Raw genomic sequence first — 9287 nt, forward strand, 5'->3', positions numbered from 1 at the left:
CATCACATTGAAAGAAACTCTGCCCATTTGTTTCCGCCTCCGCCGGGGATCGAACCCGAAATCTTTCGACTATGAATACCGAGCGCTGTCCACTCAGCCGTCAGGCCCCTCCATGGTCTAAACACCAGAGTGTTAGTCGTCTTTTTATCCCTGATGTTGTAGTAAAGTATTCTGTCTCCCTGGTGCTGTAGTAATGATGTATTGTCTCCCTGGTGTTGTAGTAATGATGTATTCTGTCTCCCTGGTGCTGTAGTAATGATGTATTCTGTCTCCCTGGTGCTGTAGTAATGATGTATTCTGTCTCCCTGGTGCTGTAGTAATGATGTATTCTGTCTCCCTGGTGCTGTAGTAATGATGTATTCTGTCTCCCTGGTGCTGTAGTAATGATGTATTCTGTCTCCCTGGTGCTGTAGTAATGATGTATTCTGTCTCCCTGGTGCTGTAGTAATGATGTATTCTGTCTCCCTGGTGCTGTAGTAATGATGTATTCTGTCTCCCTGGTGCTGTAGTAATGATGTATTGTCTCCCTGGTGCTGTAGTAATGATGTATTGTCTCCCTGGTGCTGTAGTAATGATGTATTCTGTCTCCCTGGTGCTGTAGTACTGATGTATTCTGTCTCCCTGGTGCTGTAGTACTGATGTATTCTGTCTCCCTGGTGTTGTAGTAATGATGTATTGTCTCCCTGGTGCTGTAGTAATGATGTATTCTGTCTCCCTGGTGCTGTAGTAATGATGTATTCTGTCTCCCTGGTGTTGTAGTAATGATGTATTCTGTCTCCCTGGTGCTGTAGTAATGATGTATTCTGTCTCCCTGGTGCTGTAGTAATGATGTATTCTGTCTCCCTGGTGTTGTAGTAATGATGTATTCTGTCTCCCTGGTGCTGTAGTAATGATGTATTCTGTCTCCCTGGTGCTGTAGTAATGATGTATTCTGTCTCCCTGGTGCTGTAGTAATGATGTATTCTGTCTCCCTGGTGTTGTAGTAATGATGTATTCTGTCTCCCTGGTGTTGTAGTAATGATGTATTGTCTCCCTGGTGCTGTAGTAATGATGTATTGTCTCCCTGGTGTTGTAGTAATGATGTATTGTCTCCCTGGTGCTGTAGTAATGATGTATTGTCTCCCTGGTGTTGTAGTAATGATGTATTGTCTCCCTGGTGTTGTAGTAATGATGTATTGTCTCCCTGGTGTTGTAGTAATGATGTATTGTCTCCCTGGTGCTGTAGTAATGATGTATTGTCTCCCTGGTGTTGTAGTAATGATGTATTGTCTCCCTGGTGCTGTAGTAATGATGTATTGTCTCCCTGGTGTTGTAGTAATGATGTATTGTCTCCCTGATGCTGTAGTAATGATGTATTGTCTCCCTGATGCTGTAGTAATGATGTATTGTCTCCCTGATGCTGTAGTAATGATGTATTGTCTCCCTGGTGCTGTAGTAATGATGTATTGTCTCCCTGGTGCTGTAGTACTGATGTATTGTCTCCCTGGTGCTGTAGTACTGATGTATTCTGTCTCCCTGGTGCTGTAGTACTGATGTATTCTGTCTCCCTGGTGCTGTAGTACTGATGTATTCTGTCTCCCTGGTGCTGTAGTACTGATGTATTCTGTCTCCCTGGTGCTGTAGTACTGATGTATTCTGTCTCCCTGGTGCTGTAGTACTGATGTATTCTGTCTCCCTGGTGCTGTAGTAATGATGTATTGTCTTCCTGGTGCTGTAGTAATGATGTATTGTCTTCCTGGTGCTGTAGTACTGATGTATTCTGTCTCCCTGGTGCTGTAGTAATGATGTATTCTGTCTCCCTGGTGCTGTAGTACTGATGTATTCTGTCTCCCTGGTGCTGTAGTACTGATGTATTCTGTCTCCCTGGTGCTGTAGTACTGATGTATTCTGTCTCCCTGGTGCTGTAGTAATGATGTATTGTCTTCCTGGTGCTGTAGTAATGATGTATTGTCTCCCTGGTGCTGTAGTAATGATGTATTCTGTCTCCCTGGTGCTGTAGTACTGATGTATTGTATCCCTGATGCTGTAGTACTGATGTATTCTGTCTCCCTGATGCTGTAGTACTGATGTATTCTGTCTCCCTGGTGCTGTAGTAATGATGTATTGTCTCCCTGGTGCTGTAGTAATGATGTATTGTATCCCTGATGCTGTAGTACTGATGTATTCTGTCTCCCTGGTGTTGTAGTAATGATGTATTGTCTCCCTGGTGCTGTAGTAATGATGTATTGTCTCCCTGGTGCTGTAGTAATGATGTATTCTGTCTCCCTGGTGCTGTAGTACTGATGTATTGTATCCCTGATGCTGTAGTACTGATGTATTCTGTCTCCCTGATGCTGTAGTACTGATGTATTCTGTCTCCCTGGTGCTGTAGTAATGATGTATTGTCTCCCTGGTGCTGTAGTAATGATGTATTGTATCCCTGATGCTGTAGTACTGATGTATTCTGTCTCCCTGATGCTGTAGTAAAGTATTCTGTCTCAATGGTGTTGTAGTAATGATGTATTGTCTCCCTGGTGCTGTAGTACTGATGTATTCTGTCTCCCTGGTGCTGTAGTACTGATGTATTCTGTCTCCCTGGTGCTGTAGTACTGATGTATTCTGTCTCCCTGGTGCTGTAGTACTGATGTATTCTGTCTCCCTGGTGCTGTAGTACTGATGTATTCTGTCTCCCTGGTGCTGTAGTACTGATGTATTCTGTCTCCCTGGTGCTGTAGTACTGATGTATTCTGTCTCCCTGGTGCTGTAGTAATGATGTATTGTCTCCCTGATGCTGTAGTAATGATGTATTGTCTCCCTGGTGCTGTAGTACTGATGTATTCTGTCTCCCTGGTGCTGTAGTAATGATGTATTGTCTTCCTGGTGCTGTAGTACTGATGTATTCTGTCTCCCTGGTGCTGTAGTACTGATGTATTCTGTCTCCCTGGTGCTGTAGTACTGATGTATTCTGTCTCCCTGGTGTTGTAGTAATGATGTATTGTCTCCCTGGTGCTGTAGTAATGATGTATTGTCTCCCTGGTGCTGTAGTAATGATGTATTCTGTCTCCCTGGTGCTGTAGTAATGATGTATTCTGTCTCCCTGGTGCTGTAGTAATGATGTATTCTGTCTCCCTGGTGCTGTAGTAATGATGTATTGTCTCCCTGGTGCTGTAGTAATGATGTATTGTCTCCCTGGTGCTGTAGTAATGATGTATTCTGTCTCCCTGGTGCTGTAGTACTGATGTATTCTGTCTCCCTGGTGCTGTAGTAATGATGTATTGTCTCCCTGGTGCTGTAGTAATGATGTATTGTCTCCCTGGTGCTGTAGTAATGATGTATTGTCTCCCTGGTGCTGTATTAATGATGTATTCTGTATTTTCAAGTTATTTAATGAACTTGAAAGTTATTATTATGTATCACAATTAACTTGTGTCTCAGAGTGTTCAATAATTGTCAACCTGAACAAAATGGTTCATGAACAATGATACATGATATATCTTCGTTTTGAACACGTTTGGTTGTTCACCTGTTGCCTTATTACTAACTTTTCCGTGTGTTCCTTCAGGTGAGTGTACGGTAGCAGCGCTGCATATGCCAGCTTTGGTCTGGTGAACGTTACAAGTAAGCTTTTCCATCATTTTTCTGTTCATATTATTAAATAGCAGCTAAGAGTGTCTTATAGTTCCCTGAGAACCCTTTGGTAATCCCTTGTACTTGACCTCCCTCGGCCAGTAATCCCTCGTCCAACACCTCTCTCGGCCAGTAATCCCTCGTCCCAGACCTCCCTCGGCCAGTAATCCCTCGTACTAGACCTCCCTCGGCCAGTAATCCCTCGTCCAACACCTCTCTCGGCCAGTAATCCCTCGTCCCAGACCTCCCTCGGCCAGTAATCCCTCGTACTAGACCTCCCTCGGCCAGTAATCCCTCGTCCAACACCTCTCTCGGCCAGTAATCCCTCGTCCCAGACCTCCCTCGCCAAGTAATCCCTCGTTCTAGACCTTCCTCGGCCAGTAATCCCTCGTCCCAGACCTCCCTCGGCCAGTAATCCCTCGTTCTAGACCTCCCTCGGCCAGTAATCCCTTGTAACACGGGTTCGGTTCCTCTCTCTTTACTTCCTTCTTTCTACTCCCTCTACCCGTATTCTTACTTATTATTTCTAAACCAAGGGACCCCAAAACTTTTAACAAAGCCAACTCCACGCCACGTGGTCCTAAGACGATTGACCGACTTAGGATTCTACACCCAGTATGACGTGACCTAAGCTCTGCACAAAACCCTAGAGTCACCTCTGCTGCCACCACCAGACCAGTAATACAAGAGCAATGATCGAGGTCTGGATCGATCACGCTAATTAATCAACCTAGGGGCTTGATCCCCACTATAAACGATGACCTTGAGTGTGGAATAAATTACACGGTAATGATAATTCCGATTCGATGTTAGAATCGGCGCACAATGCAACTCTGCCTCGTGTGGACCACGTGACCAGGACAAGTATACACATAAAACACATGGAAACAATAAAATGCAAATTAATAACAAATTTAATTTATTAAAAGAAAACTAAAACAAAATCTAAATATGTTCACTCCCTATTACTTTAACACTCCCTACTTGACCTGAGTGGCAAATGAGACTATTTCTATACTTAACAATAGCAACTATACCTTGGGCGACCACAGCTCTAGGTGTTGGGGCTGTTCTTGGGGAGAGGTAAGATGTTGACCTCTTATCCCAGCTGCTTCCGTGACCACACTGATTTCTTCCTTGTCTGGTCTCCCCCAGACAGAACATTGTATCCTTCCGCCTAGTCAAAGTTCTACCAAGTTACTAGCAAGGTTTAAGTTATAACAATTAACCTCTGTTGTACTTAATTAATCCAGACTGGTTGAATTATTTTACTGAATTAAATTACAAACATCTAACGGCAGAGCTGTTCCCGATCACAAAAATGGTTATTAAAACTTTGAGAAATATTAGACATGTCAACCCTGCTGACCTATGACCGCCGGTCACTCCGCTTTAGAAGTTAGATCTGATTCGTGACGTCACTGATGGTGACTTAAACTCAATAATTAGAATACTCTTGATATTGTATCCAGTACTATTATACAATACAATTTTAATGCAAAATGAATAAAGGCTAATTTTCTCTAAATTACTGAATACTATAGGATGATTCATTTTACGCAGCTATGAACAAAGCGTTGGTTATTTCCACCGCGAATTCCCCTGGGGGTCAGGTCACCATGCGGCTCAGCTTCCCATTCTCTTTTGTCGATAAACCACTCTGGATAATTCTTACAACAGCCTAGTTTGTTACACCCTCGTCCTAGACCTCCCTCGGCCAGTAATCCCTCGTCCAAGACCTCCCCCGTCCAGTAATCCCTCGGCCGAGGCCTCCCCCGGCAAGTAATCCCTCGGCCGAGGCCTCCCCCGGCCAGTAACACCTCGGCCGAGACCTCCCCCGGCCAGTAACACCTCGGCCGAGACCTCCCCCGGCCAGTAATCCCTCGGCCGAGGCCTCCCCCGGCCAGTAACACCTCGGCCGAGACCTCCCCCGGCCAGGAAGATCAGCAATAATCAGGAGCCGGCAGGTGGCCGCTCCCTAAACGACGCTGGTGGGCTATTTTGGCGGGAAAGCCGAGCATTACTAAACTTTTATAATAACTTTTTAGGAGAATATATCGCCGTGTGCTGTTATTTGGCGGCTTAGAGGGAGGGAGGGAGGCAGGGAGGCAGGGAGGGAGGCAGGGACGGAGGGAGGCAGGGAGGGAGGGAGGCAGGGAGGGAGGGAAGCAGGGAGGCAGGGAGGAAGAGAGGGAGGGAGGGAGGGAGGGAGGGAGGCAGGGAGGGAGGGAGGAAGGGAGGCAGGGAGGGAGAGAGGGAGGGAGGGAGGGAGGGAGGCAGGGAGGCAAGGAGGGAGAGAGGGAGGGAGGGAGGGAGGGAGGGAGGGAGGGAGGGAGGGAGGGAGGGAGGGAGGGAGGGAGGGAGGGAGGGAGGGAGGGAGGCAGGGAGGCAGGGAGGCAGAGAGGGAGGGAGGGAGGGAGGGAGGGAGGCAGGGAGGGAGGGAGGGAGGCAGGGAGGCAGGGAGGCAGGGAGGGAGGGAGGGAGGGAGGGAGGGAGGCAGGGAGGCAGGGAGGCAGGGAGAGAGGCAGGGAGGGAGGCAGGGAGGGAGGGAGGGAAGGAGGGAGGGAGGCAGGGAGGCAGGGAGGGAGGCAGGGAGGCAGGGAGGGAGGGAGGCAGGGAGGGAGGGAGGGAGGCAGGGAGGCAGGGAGGGAGGCAGGGAGGGAGGGAGGGAGGCAGGCAGGGAGGGAAGGAGGGAGGGAGGCAGGGAGGCAGGGAGGGAGGCAGGGAGGCAGGGAGGAAGGGAGGGAGGGAGGGAGGGAGGGAGGGAGGGAGGGAGGGAAGGAGGGAGGGAGGGAGGGAAGGAGGGAGGGAGGCAGGGAGGGAGGCAGGGAGGCAGGGAAGGAGGGAGGGAGGCAGGGAGGCAGGGAGGGAGGCAGGGAGGCAGGGAGGGAGGCAGGGAGGGAGGGAGGGAGGGAGGCAGGGAGGCAGGGAGGGAGGGAGGGAGGCAGGGAGGGAGGGAGGGAGGCAGGGAGGGAGGGAGGGAGGCAGGGAGGGAGGCAGGGAGGCAGGGAGGGAGGGAGGCAGGGAGGGAGGGAGGGAAGGAGGGAGGGAGGCAGGGAGGCAGGGAGGGAGGCATTGAGGCAGGGAGGGAGGGAGGGAGGCAGGGAGGGAGGCAGGGAGGGAGGGAGGGGCTATTTTGGTGGCTGGGGGAAGGGGGGAGGGGGGGGTAAGTTGGGGGGACTGGGTAAGGGAAGGGGAGGAAGGGAACCCATTCCCCAGGGGTTTAAGAGGGTGTGGGGGTCTCTGGGGTGAGAGGGGGAGGGTGTTGGAGGGAGTTTGACCCATGTGAGGAGACCATGTGAGGAGACCCATGTGAGGCGACCCATGTGAGGAGTCCCATGTGAGGAGGCCCATATGTGGAGGCCTATGTGAGGAGACCCATGTGAGGAGACCATGTGAGGAGACCCATGTGAGGCGACCCATGTGAGGAGACCCATGTGAGGAGGCCCATGTGTAGAGGCCTATGTGAGGAGACCCATGTGAGGAGGCCCATGTGTGGAGGCCTATGTGTGGAGACCCATGTAAGGAGACCATGTGAGGAGACCCATGTGAGGAGGCCTATGTGTGGAGGCCTATGTGAGGAGGCCCATGTGAGGGGACCCATGTGAGGAGACCCATGTGAGGAGACCCATGTGAGGAGACCCAAGTGAGGAGACCCATGTGAGGAGACCCAAGTGAGGAGACCCAAGTGAGGAGACCCAAGTGAGGAGACCCATGTGAGGAGACCCAAGTGAGGAGACCCAAGTGAGGACACCCCATGTAGGGTGACCCATGTGAGGAGACCCATGTGAGGAGACCCATGTGAGGAGACCCATGTGAGGAGACCCATGTGAGGAGACCCATGTGAGGTGACCTATGTGAGGAGACCCATGTGAGGTGACCTATGTGAAGAGGCCCATGTGAGGTGACCCATGTGAGGAGACCCATGTGAAGAGACCCATGTGAGGTGACCCATGTGAGGAAACCAATTTGAAGAGACCCATGTGAGGAGACCCATGTGAAGAGACCCATGTGAACAGACCCATATGAACAGACCCATGTGACAAGAAAAAGGTTTAATGAGGAATTAAACTTTCTTCCCCACGTGAGAATTATCTGCCTCTGGCTCCAGTCCATCAGGTAGCAGGCAGAAGTAATTTCCTTCACTGTCAGACCTCGTTATCTTGACCCACTGGGGTCCCCTTATTCCCTATTCCCTACTCGAATTTCCCCATGCACACTCCCCTTTAACTCAACTAAGATCCCCTATCACTGTTTTGGATCACTAAATTTATATAACATCAAAAGGACTTTTGCCTTTATATCGGGGTCGAGTTCCTTTTTGGCGCCAAATTATTTTTTCCCGCGCTTTTGCCTGACAGATGTACGATGGTTCTAATTTGTCCGAGACGTGTCCACCTTCGATGGATTAGTTAATTCACTCCAGGATTTTAACACCTGGTATCTCATTTAACTTTTCCAGTAAGATTAGTTATCTAGGATCTGATCCCAGTTATCTAGGATCAGTTATCTAGTTATCTAGGACTGTTTAATTTTTTATGTCGCCTGGTTATTAAATCCATGGGTGGTAGTGGACCCCATACCCATCCCGTGGGTGGTAGTCTACCCCATACCCATCCTGTGGGTGGTAGTGGGGTCCATACCCATCCTGTGGGCGGTAGTGGACCCCATACCCATCCTGTGGGTAGTAGTGGGGTCCATACCCATCCTGCGAGTGGTAGTGGACCCCATACCCATCCTGTGGGTAGTGGTGGGGTCCATACCCATCCTGTGAGTGGTAGTGGACCCCATACCCATCCTGTGGGCAGTAGTGGGGTCCATACCCATCCTGTGAGTGGTAGGGGACCCCATGCCCATCCTGTGTGTGATAGTGGACCCCATACCCATCCTGTGTGTGGTAGTGGGGTCCATACCCATCCTGTGAGTGGTAGTGGACCCCATACCCATCCTGTGGGTGGTAGTGGACCCCATACCCATCCTGTGGGTGGTAGTGGAACCCATACCCATCCTGTGGGTGGTAGTGGGGTCCATACCCATCCTGTGGGTGGTAGTGGAGCCCAAACCCATTCTGTGGGTGGTAGTGGACCCCATACCCATCCTGTGGGTGGTAATGGACCCCATACCCATCCTGTGGGTGGTAGTGGGGTCCATACCCATCCTGTGAGTGGTAGTGCACCCCATACCCATCCTGTGGGTGGTAGTGGACCCCATACCTATCCTGTGAGTGGTAGTGGTCCCCATACCCATCCTGTGGGTGGTAGTGGACCCCATACCCATCCTGTGGGTGGTAGTGGACCCCATACCCATCCTGTGGGTAGTAGTGGGGTCCATACCCATCCTTTGAGTGGTAGTGGACCCCATACCCATCCTGTGTGTGGTAGTGGACCCCATACCCATCCTGTGTGTGGTAGTGGACCCCATACCCATCCTGTGGGTGGTAGTGGACCCCATACCCATCCTGTTAGTGGTAGTGGACCCCATACCCATCCTGTGGGTGGTAGTGGACCCCATACCCATCCTGTGGGTGGTAGTGGACCCAATACCCATCCTGTGAGTGGTAGTGGACCCCATACCCATCCTGTGGGTGGTAGCGGACCCCATACCCATCCTGTGGGTGGTAGTGAACCCCATACCCATCCTGTGGGTGGTAGTGGGGTCCATACCCATCCTGTGGGTGGTAG

The sequence above is a fragment of the Procambarus clarkii genome, chromosome 4 (assembly GCF_040958095.1).
Source record: "Procambarus clarkii isolate CNS0578487 chromosome 4, FALCON_Pclarkii_2.0, whole genome shotgun sequence".
Taxonomy (NCBI): Eukaryota; Metazoa; Arthropoda; class Malacostraca; order Decapoda; family Cambaridae; genus Procambarus; species Procambarus clarkii.